Source organism: Loxodonta africana, chromosome 4 (genome assembly GCF_030014295.1).
Source record: "Loxodonta africana isolate mLoxAfr1 chromosome 4, mLoxAfr1.hap2, whole genome shotgun sequence".
NCBI classification, from domain to species: Eukaryota; Metazoa; Chordata; class Mammalia; order Proboscidea; family Elephantidae; genus Loxodonta; species Loxodonta africana.
Window position 1 is genome coordinate 174,799,992 of NC_087345.1, and position 11,918 is coordinate 174,811,909.

General features: G+C 35.7%; 1 pseudogene; it reads left to right on the top strand.

Moving 5' to 3' along the window:
* Positions 1 to 9,168: 9,168 nt before the first annotated feature.
* LOC100661823 (vesicle transport protein GOT1B-like) lies at positions 9,169 to 9,581 on the top strand (annotated as a pseudogene).
* Positions 9,582 to 11,918: the final 2,337 nt, after the last annotated feature.

An 11,918-nucleotide genomic window follows, 5' to 3' on the forward strand; every position in this document is an offset into this window, starting at 1 on the left:
ATCCAAAATAAAACACCAGAGGACTTTCCAGTAGAAGAAAAGGCACTAGAACTACCTGGTAGGGAATTCAAATCTCTAATATTCAGAGCTATTGAAAAGTTGAAGCACAATGAGGGAAAAACAGACAAATTCATGGAAAAGGCAGACAAATTTGTGGAAAATACAGACAAAAAAAAATGGAAGAATTCAGGAAAGTAATACAAGAAAAAATGCTGAGACAAATTCACAATTAGAAATCATACAAAAAGAACAATTAGAAATTCAAAACATAAACAACAAGATTTCAGAAACGGACAGTGTCATATACGGGCTGAAGAGCAGGTTTGAAACAGTGGACAAGATCAATGAAATTGAAGACAAGTACAGATACGACTTGGTTTGAGGAAAAATTTAAAAAAAAGAACAAAGAAAAATGAAGAAATCCTCAGAATTATGTGGGATACAAACAAAAGCAAAAATTTGCAAGTGATCAGAGTTCCAGAAGGGGGCGGGGAGAAAACAGAAAACACAGAGAGAATTATTGAAAAATTGCTGACAGAAAACTTCCCTAATATTATAAAAGATGAAAAGCTGACCATCTTAGAAGCTCAATGAACCCCATATAGGATAGACCCCCCAAAGAGAAAATGAACGAGGAATATCATAATCATATTTGTTAAAACCAGAGACAAAGAATCCTGAGAGGAGCTCAAGAAAAATGAAGAGTCACATAAAGATGGGAAACAATAAGACTAAGCTCTGATTATTTGCCAGAAACCATGCAAGCAAGAAGGCAATGGGATAAAAAAAAAAAAAAATCCTTGAAAGAAAAAAATTGCCAACCAAGAATAATATATCATGCAAAATTCTCATTCAAATATGAGGGTAAATAAGATAAACAGAAATTAAGGGATATATAAAAATCAAACCAAACCTACAAGAATTATTAAAGGGAGTCCTTTGGTTTGGGAACAAACAACATCAGACCACAGCCTGAATCTAGGATGAAAGATAGCACCAGCCAGATACCAACCTAGGAAATAAACTCTCAAGGACTATCCAAAACCAAAAGAATTCCAACAGGGAACCAGAGAGGTTAATCTGTAAATGACAAAAACATCAGAACAATAAAAGAGGGATAAACTGTGTAGGTATAGAACTTTCTAATAGAGAGGAAGGTAAGGTGATACCAAGTAATAACAGACTGGTTCAAACCTAGGAAAATAAGGGTAAATTTCAAGGTAAGCACAAAGAAAGTTAACAAACCTACTCATCAAAATAAAGAAGAAAAACATAAAGTCTCAATAAAAACAAAAGAAATCCACATGCAAAAGGAACTCAGCACTGGGGAGTAAGAGGAACAAAGAAAATATCAGGATCACAGAAAAAAAGCACTACAAAATGACAGCAATAAACTCATACCTATCAATAATTACACTGAATGTAAATGGCCCAAATGCACCCGTAAAGAGTCAGAGAGTGTCAGAAAGGGATTAAAAAAAAAAAGGGTCCATCAATATGCTGTCTACAAGAGACATACCTTAGAAACAAAGACATAGATTTATTAAAAATCAAAGGATGGAAAAAATATACACCAAGTAAACACCTACCAAAAAAGAGCAGGAGTGGCAATACTAATCTCAGGTAAAATAGACTTTAAAACAAAATTCACCATAAAAGACAAAGAAAGGCACTATATAATGATTAAAGGGATGATCCATCATGAAGTCTTAACCATAATAAACATCTACACACCAAATGATGGGGCTCCAAAATACATAAAACAAACTCTAAAAGCACTGAAAAGAGAAACTGACAGTTCCACAATAATACTAGGAGACTTCAACACACCACTCTAAGTAAAGCACTCTCAGTAAAGGACAGAACATCGAGAAAGAAACTCAACAAAGATATAGAAGAGCTAAAGAGCGCAATCAGCCAACTTGACCTCATAGATGTATATAGAACACTCCACCCAACAACTGCAAAGTACATATTCTTTTCCAACGCTTGTGGAACATTCTCCAGAATAGACCACATCTTAGGCTACAGAGCAATCCTCAACGAAATCTAAAACACCGGAATAATACAAAGTATCTTCTCTGACCACAACGCCATCAAGGAAGAAACTAACAACAGGAAGAGCCAGGAAAAAAAAAAAAATCAGTTACGTGGAAACTGAATAACACCCTGTTTAAAAACCACTGGGTAATAGAAGAGATCAGAAATGGAATTTAAAAATTCCTAGAATCTAATGAGAATGAAAACACATCATGCCAAACCCTTAAGGACACAGCAAAGGCCGTCCTCAAAGTCAATTTATAGAAATAGATGCACACATCAAAAAAGAAAAAAAGGGACAAAAGCAAAGCATTAGCTACACAAATCGAACGAATAGAAAGACGACAGCAAAAAAAAAAAAGCCCACAGCCACCAGAAGAAAGGAAATAATAATGATCAGAGCAGAAATAAATGAAAAGAGGATAGAAAAACAATAGCAAGAATCAAAAAAACCAAACTAAGGTTCTTTGAAAGGAGCAACAAAATCAACAAACCACTGGCCAAATTGACAAAAGAAAAACAGAAGAGGACACAAATAACCCAAATGAGAAATGAAATGGGGGACATTACAATAGACTCAGTTGAAATAAAAAGGATCATAACAGAGTATTATGAAAAACTATACTCCAACAAATTTGAAAACCTAGAGGAAATGGACAAACGTCTAGAAACACATTACCTACCCAAACTAACACTAAATGATGTTGAAAATTTGAACAGACCCATAACAAGAGAAGAGACTGAAAAAGTTAAAAAAAAAAAAATTCCAACAAAAAAAAAGCCCTGGCCCAGATGGCTTCAATAATTCCACCAAACATTCAGCGAAGAGCTTATACCAGTCCTACTCAAACTGTTTCAGATCATAGAAAAGAAAGCAATATATCTGAATTCATTCTACAAAGCCAGCATAACCCTGATACCAAAACCAGGTAACCACAAAAAAAGAAAATTACAGACCAAAATCTGTCATGAATATAGACGCAAAAATTCTCAACAAAATTCTAGCCAATAGATTTCAGCAGCACATCAAAGAAATAATACACCACAACCAAGTAGGATTCATACCAGGTATGCAAGAATGGTTCAGCATTAGAAAATCAATCAATGTAATCCACCATATAAAGAAGAGAATCACATAATCATTTCAAATGATGCAGACAAGGCATTCAACAAAGTCCAACACCCACTCCTGATAAAAACTCTCAATAAACTAGGTATACAATGGAAATTTGTCAACATAATAAGGGCATCTAACCAAAACCAACAGCCAACATCATTCTTAATTGAGGGAGGCTGAAAACATTCCCCTTGAGAACAGGAACAAGACAAGGATACCCTTTATCACCACTACTATTAAACATTGTGCTGGAAGTTCTACCTAGAGCAATAAGGCAGGAAAAAAAAATAAAGGGCATCCAAATTGGTAAAGAAGAAGTAAAACTGTTCCTATTTGCAGATGATATGATAGTATACATAGAAAAACAAAAAGACCACAAGGAAACTACTGGAACTAATAGAAAGATTCAGCAAAATAGCAGGATACAAGATAAACATACAAAAATCAGTTGGATTTCTATACACCAATAAAGAGAATGATGAAAAAGAAATCAGGAAAATAAATACCATTCATAATAGCCCCTAAAAAAATTAAATACTTAGGAATAAATCTAACCAGGAATGTGAAAGACCTATATGAAGAAAACTAGAAAACACTGTTGAGAGAAATCAAAACAGAGCTACATAAAGGGAAAACATACCATGCTCGTGGACAGGTAGACTCAACATTGTAAAAATGACAATTTTACCCAAAGCGGTTTACAAATAAAATGCAATCCCAATCCAAATACCAACATTCTTTAAAGAGATGGGAAAACTAATCATTAAACTTTAAAAAACAATAATTTTTATTGTGCTTTAAGTGAAAGTTCACAAATCAAGTCAGTCTCTCACATATAAACTTATATACACCTTACTACATACTCCCATTTACTCTCCCCCTAATGAGTCAGCCCAGTCCCTCCTTCCAAACTCTCCTTTCGTGACCGTTTTGCCAGTTTCTAACCCTCTCTACCTTCCCATCTCCCCTCTAGACAGAAGATGCCAACACAGTCTCAAGTGTCCACCTGATACAAGTAGCTCAATCCTCATCAGCATCTCTCTTCCAACCCCTTGTCCAATCCAATCCATGTCTGATGAGTTGTCTTCGGGAATGGTTCCTGTCCTGGGCCAACAGAAGGTTTGGGGACCATGACTGCCGGGATTCTTCTAGTCTCAGTCAGACCATTAAGTCTAGTCTTTTTATGAGAATTTGGGGTCTGCATCCCACTGCTTTCCTGCTCCTTCAGGGGTTCTCTGTTGTGCTCCCTGTCAGGGCAGTCATCAGTTGTGGCCGGGCACCATCTAGTTCTTCTGGTCTCAGGATGATGTAGTCTCTACTTCATGTAGCCCTTTCTGTCTCTTGGGCTCATAGTTATCGTGTGACCTTGGTGTTCTTCATTCTCCTTTGATCCAGGTGGGTTGAGACCAATTGATGCATCTTAGATGGCCGCTTGTTAGCATTTAAGATCCCAGACGCCACACTTCAAAGTGGGATGCAGAATGTTTTCTTAATAGAATTTATTTTGCCAATTGACTTAGATGACCCCTGAAGCCATAGTCCTCAAAACCCCACCCTTGCTCTGCTGACCTTTGAAGCATTCGGTTTATTCAGGAAACTTCTTTGCTTTTGGTCCAGCCCAGTTGAGCCGACCTTCCCTGTATTGAGTGTTGTCCTTTCCTTCACCTAAAGTAGTTCTTATCTACTATCTAATCAGTAAATAACCCTCTCCCACCGTCCCTCCCTCCTCCCTCTTCTAACCACGAAAGAATGTGTTCTTCTCAGTTTAAACTACTTCTCAAGATCTTATCATAGTGGTCTTACACAATATTTGTCCTCTTGCACCTGACTAATTTCACTCAGCATAATGCCTTCCAGGTTCCTCCGTGTTATGAAATGTTTCACAGATTCATCACTGTTCTTTATCAATGAGTAGCATTCCATTGTGTGAATATACCATAATTTATTTATCCATTCATCCGTTGATGGACACCTTGGTTGCTTCCAGCTTTTTCTATTGTAAACAGTGCTGCAATAAACATGGGTGTGCATGTATCTGTTTGTGTAAAGGCTCTTATTTCTCTAGGATATAGTCCGAGGAGTGGTATGTCTGGGTCGTATGGTAGTTCTATTTCTAACTTTTTAAGGAAATGCCAGATAGATTTCCAAAGTGGTTGTACCATTTTACATTCCCACCAGCAGTGTATAAGAGTTCCAATCTCTCCACAGCCTCTCCAACTTTATTATTTTGTGTTTTTTTGGATTAATACCAGCCTTGTTGGAGTGAGATGGAATCTCATCGTAGTTTTAATTTGCATTTCTCTAATGGCTAATGATGGAGAGCATTTTCTCATGTATCTGTTAGCCACCCGAATATCTTCTTTAGTGAAGTGCGAGTTCATATCCTTTGCCCAATTTTTGATTGGGTTGTTTGTCTTTTTGTGGTTGAGTTTTAACAGAATCATATAGATTTTAGAGATCAGGCGCTGGTCGGAAATGTCATAGCTGAAAATTCTTTCCCAATCTGTAGGTGGTCTTCTTAATGTTTTGGCGAAGTCTTTGGATGAGCATAGGTGTTCGATTTTTAGGAGCTACCAGTTCTCTGGTTTCTCTTTGTCATTTTTAGTAATGTTTTGTATTCTGCCTATGCCTTGTATTAGGGCTCCTAACGTCCCTATTTTTTCTTCCATGATCTTTATCATTTTAGTATTTATGTTTACATCTTTGATCCACTTGGAGTTAGTTTTTGTGCATGGTGTGAGGTATGGGTCCTGTTTCATTTTTTTGCAAATGGATATCCAGTTATGCCAGTACTATTTGTTAAAAAGACTATCTTTTCCCCAATTAAATGACACTGGGCCTTTGTCAAATATCAGCTGCTCATATGTGGATGGATTTATATGTGGGTTCTCAATCCTGTTCCATTGGTCTATGTGCCTGTTGTTGTACCAGTACCAGGCTGTTTTGACTACTGTGGCTGTATAATAGGTTCTAAATTCAGGTAGAGTGAGGCCTCCCACTTTCTTCTTCTTTTTCAGTAATGCTTTACTTATCCAGGGCTTCTTTCCCTTCCATATGAAGGTGGTGATTTGTTTCTCCATCACATTAAAAAATGTCGTTGGAATTTGGACTGCAATTTCATTGTATACATAGATGGCCTTTGGAAGAATAGACATTTTTACTATGTTAAGTCTTCCTATCCATGAGCAAGGTATGTTTTTCCACTTAAGTACGTCCTTTTTAATTTCTTGTAGTAGTGCTTTGTAGTTTTCTTTGTATAGATCTTTTACATCTTTGGTAAGATTTATTCCTAAGTATTTTATCTTCTTGGGGCTACCGTGAATGGTATTGATTTGGTGATTTCCTCTTCAATGTTCTTTTTGTTGATGTTGAGGAATCCAAGTAATTTTTGTATGTTTATCTTATAACCTGAGACTCTGCCAAACTCTTCTATTAGTTTCAGTAGTTTTCTGGAGGATTCCTTAGGGTTTTCTGTGTATAAGACCATGTCATCTGCAAATAGAGATAATTTTACTTCTTCCTTGCCAATCCGGATACTCTTTATTTCTTTGTCTAGCCTGATTGCTCTGGCTAGGACTTCTAGCACAAAGTTGAATAAGAGTGATGATAAAGGGCATCCTTGTCTGGTTCCTGTTCTCGAGGGAAATGCTTTCAGGCTCTCTGCCTTTAGAATGATGTTGGCTGTTAGCTTTGTATAGATGCCTTTTATTATGTTGAGGAATTTTCCTTCTATTCCTATTTTGCTGAGACTTTTTATCATGAATGGGTGTTGGCCTTTGTCAAATGCCTTTTCTGCATCAATTGATAAGATTATGTGGTTTTTGTCTTTTGTTTTATTTGTATGGTGGATTACATTAATGGTTTTTCTAATATTGAACCAACCTTGCATACCTGGTATAAATCCCACTTGGTTGCAGTAGATTAATTTTTTTGATGTTTTTGATGGTTAGAATTTTGTTGAGGATTTTTGCATCTATGTTCATGAGGGATATAGGTCTGTAATTTTCTTTTTTTGTGGTGTCTTTACCTGGTTTTGGTATCAGGGAGATGGTGGCTTCATAGAATGAGTTAGGTTGTAGTCCATCATTTTCTATGCTTTGAAATACCTTTAGTAGTAGTGGTCTTAACTCTTCTCTGAAAGTTTGGTAGAACTCTGCAATGAAGCCATCTGGACCAGGGCTTTTTTTTTGTTGGGAGTTTTTTGATTACCTTTTCAATCTCTTTTTTTGTTATGGGTCTATTTAGTTGTTCTACTTCTGATTGTGTTAGTTTAGGTAGGTAGTGTTTTTCTAAGAATTCATCGATTTCTTCTAGGTTTGCAAATTTGTTAGAGTACAATTTTTTGTAACAATCTGATATGATTCTTTTAATTTCATTTGGGTTTGTTGTGATATGGCCCATCTCAGTTCTTTTTCAGGTTATTTGCTGTATTTCTTTAGTCAGTCTAGCCAATGGTTTATCAATTTTGTTATTTTTTTCAGAGAACCAGCTTTTGGCTTTGTTAATTCTTTCAATTGTTTTTCTGTTCTCTAATTCATTTAGTTCAGCTCTAATTTATATTATTTGTTTTTTTCTGGTGCCTGATGGATTCTTTTGTTGCTCGCTTTCTGTTTGTTCAAGTTGTAGGGACAGATCTCTGATTTTGGCTCTTTCTTCTTTATGTATATGTGCATTTATTGATATAAATTGGCCTCTAAGCACTGCTTTTGCTGTGTCCCAGAGGTTTTGATAGGAAGTATTTTCATTCTCATTGCATTCTATGAATTTCTTTATTCCATCCTTAATGTCTTCTATAACCCAGTCTTTTCTGAGCAGGGTATTGTTCAGTTTCCAGGTATTTGATTTCTTTTCCCTGATTTTTCTGTTATTGATTTCTACTTTTATGGCCTTGTGGTCTGAGTAGATGCTTTTTAATATTTCGATGTTTTGGATTCTGCAAAGGTTTGTTTTATGACCTAATATGAGATCTATTCTAGAGAATGTTCCACGTGCACTAGAAAAAAAGTATACTTTGCAGCTGTTGGGTGGAGTGTTCTGTATAAGTCTATGAAGTCAAGTTGGTTGCTTATAGCAATTAGATCTTCAATGTCTCTACTGAGCTTCTTACTGGAAGTCCTATCCTCCAAAAGTGGTGTGTTGAAGTCTCCTACTATAATTGTGGAGGTGTCTATCACACTTTTCAATTCTGGTAAAGATTGTTTTATGCATCTTGCAGCCCTGTCATTGGGTGCATAAATATTTAATATGGTTATATCTTCCTGGTAAATTGTCCCTTTAATCATTATGTAGTGTCCTTCTTTATCCTTTGTGGTGGATTTAACTTTAAAGTGTATTTTGTCAGAAATTAATACTGCCACTCCTAAATCGTTAGCTTTTTATGGAAAGGAAAGAAGCCCCGGATAAGTAAAACACTACTGGAGAAGAAGATAAATTAGGGGGACTCACAGTACGTGACTTCAGAACTTACTATATAGCTATGGTAGTCAAAACAGCCTAGTACTGGTACAACGACAGAGATATTGACCAATGGAACAAAATTGAGAACCCAGATATAGATCCATCCACCTACTGTCAACTGATCTTCAACAAGGGCCCAAAGTCCACCAAATGGGGAAAAGACAGTCGTTTTAACAACTGGTGCTGACAAAACTGAATGTCCATCTGCAAGAAAATGAAACAGGACCCATAGCGCACACCATACACAAAAACTAATTCAAAATGGATAAAAGACCTGAATATAAAGCCAAAACTATAAAATTCATAGAAGAAAAAATAGGATCAACACTAGAGGCCCTAATGCACGGCATTAGCAGGATACAAATCATAACCAACAACACGCAAACACCAGAAGATAAGCTAGATAACTGAGAACTTCTAAAAATTAAACATTGCTCATCAAAAGATTTCGCCAGACTTCTTGAATTCATTTCTCCTGACTCAGCTTCACAACCTGAGCTCCCCATAATGCTACCACTACATCTGCTTCTGCCACTGCCCTCATCACTGCAGCCATGATCTCCTTAACAGATACCCAGAAAACTGGAATGGGGTTAACAGGATTTGGAGTGTTTTTCCTGTTCTTTGGAATGATTCTCTCTTTTGACAAAGCACTACTGCCTATTGGAAATGTTTAATTTGTAGCTGGCTTGGCTTTTGTAATTGGTTTAGAAAGAACATTCAGATTTTTCTTTCAAAAACATAAAATGAAAGCTACAGGATTTTTCCTGGGTGATATTTTTGTAGTCCTTGTCGGTTGGTCTTTCATAGGCATGATCTTCAAAATTTATGGGTTCTTTTTCTTGTTCAGAGGCTTTTTCACTGTGGTTGTTGGCTTTATTAGAAGAGTGCCCTCCTTGATCCCTCTTGAATTTACCTGGAATTAGATAAAGTTGGAGGAAGCAACAATATGTATAACAATAAGTGAACTGAAGACTCATTTAAAATGTTGTATTATTTATAAAATCTTTGAAGACTATTCAGCACAAAATTAAATTACATGAAATAGCAATTAGCAAAGAAGCAGTGAAAACAAGTTTGTAATGAAGTGATCTAAGTAGTCAGCAAACAAACTGTAGGAGATGAAATCTGTGTTACAATCCTTATTGAAACTCTTGAAGGCTCTTTTTATTGTTTTTCTCCAATGTGTGAAACACAGCCATCTTTAGAGAACTGGGATGCCTGTTCTTTTTATTCTGAAGGTACAGGAGCACCCATAGGCATTGCTTTTTAAAAGTGTCCACTGCAGTGGCAAAAAGTCTTTCCAGTTGCACTGTGTCTCCGGAAGTGGTGATGGATGAGTTAGATTGGGTTACGTCATTTTATTGTATTAAAACCAAAGAAAAACCAGTTTTGATTTATGAATCACTGTTTTTTTTTTGTTTTTTTTGTTTTAACACATGGTTAAAATAAAACTGTTATGGTTCTTTTGAATCTTAATGTTTTAAAGCCAGATGAAAATCTGAGCTAGATATTCTTTGTTAGAATACTCAAAGGTCATTCTTTAGTTACTATATTACCATTCACCAAGTGCTTTTTTGGTCAGCAACACACTCCAGAAGTACTCAAACTTCTTGGGAGTTTGACCTCCTAAGTATCTGCCCGTGTTCACTTAACAGACAGAACTCTTGACTATGAAGTAATCTGCTACACACTTGTCTCAGTGAATAGTCTTTTATTTAAGGTACTAAATGATGCAAATGAAATATATTTTTCCATGTTGTGATGTAGTTTTTCTTTCTTTTTTTCTCTATTTTTTTTTTTCATTTTAGAGGTAATTTATTATTTTGTTTTTCATAAATTAAAGTAACTATTGGTAGTGTTTACTTTAAAACAAAAGATATTAAAAGGTGAAACTTACGGCTAGTTTTTAAGGGCTACTCATTAAAGCTGCATTGTTCCTTTACTTTCAGCTTTTTTGTAACAGAAAAATCAATATGCACGATGTATGCTTCGTGTGAGCACTCTTCATCTTGAGTAATGGAGAAAATTTCTGAATGCACCTGCTAAAGTTATTTTACTGTAATTAAAGTGGCTATTGCTTTTTAAAAAGACAACACTAAGAAAATAATGTGTTGTCTTTTCTACTTCTGCTGCCTGACAGGCACTAGGAAGCAGTCGTTGTTTCTTTAGTAGCTTTCCATGGTAGCAGCTTTTGTGGTAGATGTAGGGACACCTTTCAAAAGCCATAGTACTATTTGTTTTATCACTAATGATTACACTATTTACTCTTTTTTAACAGTTGTAAAGCCTTTGAATGCATAAGATTATAATCAGAATTTGTGATTTTTATTTAAAAACATGTCTACAAAATATATTACAGCTTATGTTATTCTTAAATTTAACCTCTTAATGCTCACAGAACTCCTAACCTCGCTCATCTAAAGAAGGAAAGACTTGGCATATAGCCTGATGGTTCGTTCTTGTGGATTACTGTCTTTTTGGTACTGGCACTTGATTTACAATATAATCTGTGAAAATGCAATGATATTGGAGAAGTGGAGACTCTTAGCTCAATAGTTCATGGAATAATAAGAGACCTGGAGTTGTGTCTAATGTTCTTTTAAAAAAGTAGTATCATCTTCACTTGGAGACTGTGAAATATATACAAAGATACACACTTTGGGGATTGACTTATAAAAGGTGCCCTGTAGGACTCTAACATACATATTTTTGACTGACTTGAATTATTGAAGTGGCTAGATAATCCTACCTTTTTAGACCAAGAACAGTATCTGCTAATGTAAGGAACACCTATATTAATTACTTTGTAGACATAAATCTCTATCGAAATGTTCTTTGTACTGTGACAGAGATCCCTTTTTCAACAATCTTATTTCAGAAAGCATTACTGGATAGAAGCACGGGAAGGCTTTGGTAATCTCCCAGACCTTAGTAAAATTGAGAGCCTGGAGCAGTTTTCAGTTTTAAATGAGTCCACAATTAATATCAAGTATGAGTTTGGGACTGCTTGGCAGCATTGTATATTTCTCTTTCAGCACCATTAATGAGGTTCTATTTTGAACTGTACCAGCCTTCTGACAGAAAGCACTGTTCATCCTACTGTCTCTTCCGTTCCAAAATTAGCCTTCTGTCTTTGTGGAAAAATTGTACTTCAATTATTTCCTTAGAGAGGGAGGAAAAGGTCTAATACTAGTCAGCCTTAAGTGTTTCTGTCATTGTTCAAATCTATTTTCTGTAACAGAAACATACATGTATTTGGAATGTTTTTCTTTTCCCCTTATAAATTGTAATTTCTGAAATA